Below are 5,000 nucleotides of genomic sequence, written 5' to 3'. Positions count from 1 at the left end.
TCTTCGTCTCTCTCTATCTCCCTGTCTGTCTCTCTCCCTGTCTGTCTCTCTCCCTGTCTGTCTGTCTCTCTCCCTGTCTGTCTGTCTCTCTCCCTGTCTCTCTCCCTGTCTCTCTCCCTGTCTGTCTGTCTGTCTGTCTGTCTGCCTCCCTCTCTCTCTCTCTCTCTCTCTCCCTCACCCATACACAGAAGACCACGTACAATGTGCTTCTGTGTATTGGTTGGAGTCAGAGGGAGAGAGAGTGAAACAGAGACCCTCAACACACACACACACACAAAACAGCCAACTGTGAACCTTCAAACCTACCTACAAATCTACCGAAGACACAAGCAGCGAGAGCCATGCAGCATCAGAGGATACGTGTCAACCAGAGCTGTCTGGGGCCGACTGCCACGCTTTTCTCATTGCAACGTCATTCAATGTATTAATTAGGGTGTAACAAATGATATACCTCAATTGTAGTAATTTAAGTATTGATCGATAATACATAGCTGCACAGTCAATAAAACCCGAAGCAAAGAGCATTAGCTGTTCAAAGAGTAAAGCGTTGCACTGGTCTTTGTTCGAACTATACTCAGCTGTGCGGGGGAACAAAATGCATTTGTTCGTCGCTCAATAAATGAATGTCAACGTTCAAGACAAGAGGTTATAATTGGGTGAGCCTGTGCTACCCATCCCTGGATCTTTCCAGTAATCTTAAGCCTTTCATTCATTCGGCTACAACATCCTGACTCATTCAGACAAACCCCATGGAAGCTCCACAATTTTGTGTCTGTTCACAAGAACAAACACCACTCTCGATGCTTGATGTTGAAGACTCTTGTCTGGATGCCTCTTGCAGGAGCGTGTGTGCGTGTATGTGTGTGTATGTGTGTGTGTGTGTGTGTGTGTGTGTGTGTGTGTGTGTGTGTGTGTGTGTGTGTGTGTGTGTGTGTGTGTGTGTGTGTGTGTGTGTGTACACGTGCGTGCATGCGCGTGTGTGTGTCTGTGTCTGTATGTGTATTTGTGTGTCTGTGTGCGTGTGTGTGTGTGTTTGTGTGTGCATGTCTCTGTGTGTTTACCGTCTTCAACAAGCCAGTGTACATACAGGTTGTTTTTTCGGGGCATTTCAGCCTGATCAAAGCCACTCAAACGAAGCACTCTGGTTACAACCAGCAGCCAGAGGCAACAACATTTCAGCAAAACAAAGAGAGCATGGAGAGAGAGCGAGAGGGAGAGAGAGGAGGAGAGCGACAGAGAGAGTTTGAGAGAAAGCACGAGAGAGAGAGAGAGAGAGAGAGAGAGAGAGAGAGAGAGAGAGAGAGAGAGAGAGAGAGAGAGAGAGAGAGAGACAGCAGAGAGAGCAGAGAGAGCAGAGAGAGCAAGTGAAGACTAGACTAGATAAAAAAAACATTCAATAAATATGATAAAAAAGGATCACAGGAGAACGGCAGGATAAGTGCAGGGAGGGTGGGCATTGGCACCGGCAGCAATGAGTAGTGGGGGGTCGGGGGGGAGCAGGGGGGGCCGAAGGTCAGATACTATTACAGAGTACGACAACGGTTGAACCACAGTGGATGCGAGGTGGGCTTTGATCCCTGAACGCGGTACAGGGGGAGGCAACACAGAGACCAATCAGCGGCCTAATAAAACAGTGTCCATGAGGATTAGCAGAAGGAGAGGGAGGAAGAAGAGGAAGAGGAGGAGGAGGAGAGGGAGGAGGAGGAGGGAGATTGGAGCAGGAGGAGGAGGGAGGAGCGGGATTGGGAGGAGGGAGGTGGAGAGTGAGGAGGGGGAGAGGGATGAGGGAGGGAGGAGATGGGAGGAGGAGTGTCTCTGTCTGGACTCGGCTTCACACTCAATCAGTTTCCTTGCTGTTTCAGGTGAGCAGAGGTCTGACAAGCCTCATCACTCCACGAGCCCATGGCTGGGCGTGCGTGACCCGCCTGTCTCGTGCCGTACGACAACGATCCTTTATCTGATCATGGATCATCCAGAACCAGACTCCAGGGTCTCTATTCACCACTAGATCGAGATAAGGCTCAGAAGCGGAGTGAAACTGCTACTACATTATATACACTTTTTTACATCTAAAAGCCGTCAACTTGTTTTGGTCACTCTAACTTTACATGGTTCATACACAGATGAATGGCTACGAGACATCATGAGGCTAGATAAGGATATGCAAACCCCTTGATTATATTTGCCCAAAGGGTACTTTCTGAAGTGACCCTAATGGATATGTATTGTTATTATATAAAGATAGAAACTATGTCCCATGTCGAGCAGAATTGGGTGTGCATCGATGACGTGTTGTGTTTTCAAAGCCCCGAGTTGGGATGTGTCTCATGATTCATGTCCGGAGGATAAAAGCATCACAGCATCATCGTCTTTTATGAATCGGTATTGATTCCCCAAAGCCATGTTTTCAATTACAGCTTGTGACAGGTTGTGGTGCGGAGGAGGAGGAGAGGGAGGAGGAGAGGGAGGAGGAGTAGGAGGAGAGGGAGGAGGAGAGGGAGGAGGAGGAGGAGGAGGAGGAGGAGGAGGAGGAGGAGTAGGAGGAGGAGGAGAGGGACGAGGAGAGGGACGAGGAGGAGAGGGACGAGGCGAGGGAAGAGGAGGAGAGGGACGAGGAGGAGGAGAGGGACGAGGAGGAGGAGGAGAGGGACGAGGAGAGGGAAGAGGAGGAGAGGGAGGAGGAGGAGGAGTAGGAGGAGGAGGAGGAGAGGGAGGAGGAGGAGGAGTAGGAGGAGGAGAGGGACGAGGAGGAGGAGAGGGACGAGGAGGAGGAGAGGGACGAGGAGGAGGAGAGGGACGAGGAAGAGAGGGAGGAGGAGGAATAGGAGGAGGGAGTAGGAGGAGGAGGAGCAGAGGGAGGAGGAGTAGGAGGAGGAGAGGGAGGAGGAGGAGAAGGAGGAGGAGAGGGAGGAGGAGGAGGAGAGGGAGGAGGAAGAGAGGGAGGAGTAAGAGGAGAAGAGGGAGGAGGAAGAGAGGGAGGAGGAGGAGAGGGACGAGGAGGAGGAGAGGGAAGAGGAGGAGAGGGACGAGGAGGAGTAGGAGGAGGTGAGGGAGGAGGAGGATAAGGCGACGAGGGAAGACGGAGAGTAAAGGAACAGGGGCACACGGTTGTGATTCTGCTCTTTTGCTGCCGATATTTACAGACCTCAGCGTTTTCCTCTTATTTTCCTGTGCGAGGTAGCGTGTCCGTCTGACATGAAGCTCGGTGATAGAAGAGAAAGAGAGAGAAAGGCAGGAGGACAGAAAGACCCTCAAAGAACTATCAAACAAAAGAAAGAACTAACGAACAAACAGGGACAGAGGGTGTTTATCCCGCCCTGTGAGAACAGTAGGCTTGTGTTTCGGAACACAGAAACAGGGGTCTTCAGCCAAATTCTCCCTGGTCTCTGGTGTCTGCATTTTAGGGGAAAATCTCCCAGGAGACATCAAATCAGGGCGGCGCCCCCTTCCCTCTCTCCCACTATCCCCCTGTACACCAGGCGACAAATTGCTCCCCTCAAAAAGAAGAGTGCTGGTCGGAGATGGAGTGGAACAATTAATTTCACGCTTGTCCGCCCGGTCTCAAAAACCCAGCCGGTCCCGGGTGTGGTGGCACGGCCGAGTCACTGTGGAGCCGTGGATCACTGACACACATGGGGTCCGACTGTAAGTGGTGATCACCGAGAGAACCAAGGCAGGCGTCTTAAAAAATGAGCTTAATGTGTTTTGTTTTTTCCCGCCTCCACGATTGGCCATGATGCAGCCCGATGGTTGCACTCCCCGTAAATATGTCAATGAGTACGAGGAGGATATCGATCCAACGTGGGGTCGCCTCAAAGCCGGAATCACTGCTTTGACACATCGCTGAAGAATGACTGAATACACAGCAGAAGCACACATCATGCACGCACACACACACTCCATCACATTGAAGGTAAAGGAAAGCAATGTATGAGGAATGCCCTGTGCCCTATGAGGAAAAATGTGAGTTGTTATGTTTGATCAATAATTTGTTGTTATGTTTTGATCAATTGGTTTAACTATCTCTTTCCCTATTGTTCCGTCTGCTTAGCCATAGAAAAGAAGCTACACTCTATATAATTTCTTGAACTATACTTAACTATTTTTTAATCGGATACCTGTGGTTTAGAACCCAGGCCCTCATCCTTGGTGTCAAGTACGACGGCAGTATAGACAAGGTCGTGCCCTATACATTCAGACGATCCTCAGACTACCTAGACTAAATTTGAACAGTGATCGGCATCAAAAAGACAGTGTTTGGTTGAAGGAATCAATATTCTACCAGCGGACGTTTCGTGCTGCAGAACTCCGTCAGCAGCGCGACTGTCTCAGATCAATCGGCGTCGACCACGACTTCAAGAGGTTCATGTGATACAACAACCACCTCACGGCCTCTTTTCTACGAGGGTCTTTGGCTGGTGGAGGAGCAGCAAAGTGAGTTCACAACATCATCGATTACTTTTCTGTACGTGACCACCGATTGCATTGTCGTCAGTGTCAGTATGCAGCGACTTGTTAGCATTACTCCCTGTCCTGGAAACAAAAGTCCTCATACCGCTTAACCTCTTCCGCCAGAGTCCAGTGACGAGTCATGAATTTGAAAGCATTGTTGTTTCGCTCAGAAGGTCTATCTTAACAGGGTATGATGGAATCGTATGGCCAGTCATAAGATGAGACGCGTCCTCACAACATACAGATAAACACTTAAAGGTGACAGATTATACCAGCAGGTGTGAGTGTGTGGCTGATGACTGATCTATCGAGTAGACATCTAGGTGAACAGTCCCACTTGTGATTTCAGGAGAGGCAGATTTTCAAAACGTCTTGTAACAGCTAATCACATTCACACCTGGTGGTATAATATTTCACGTTTAATAATTGGTCATGGGATCTTATTTCACACTGGTAGGATAGTTGTCCGGCTAAGGTAAACCACACTTTAAAATGCATAATTGTCGCTGGACTCGGCCGGTATGGAAACTTGACAGACATGGTGGAGC

The sequence above is a fragment of the Gadus macrocephalus genome, chromosome 1 (genome assembly GCF_031168955.1).
Source record: "Gadus macrocephalus chromosome 1, ASM3116895v1".
Classification (NCBI taxonomy): domain Eukaryota; kingdom Metazoa; phylum Chordata; class Actinopteri; order Gadiformes; family Gadidae; genus Gadus; species Gadus macrocephalus.
The sequence above is the reverse complement of the archived record's forward strand: the minus strand, read 5'-3'. Positions refer to the sequence as shown.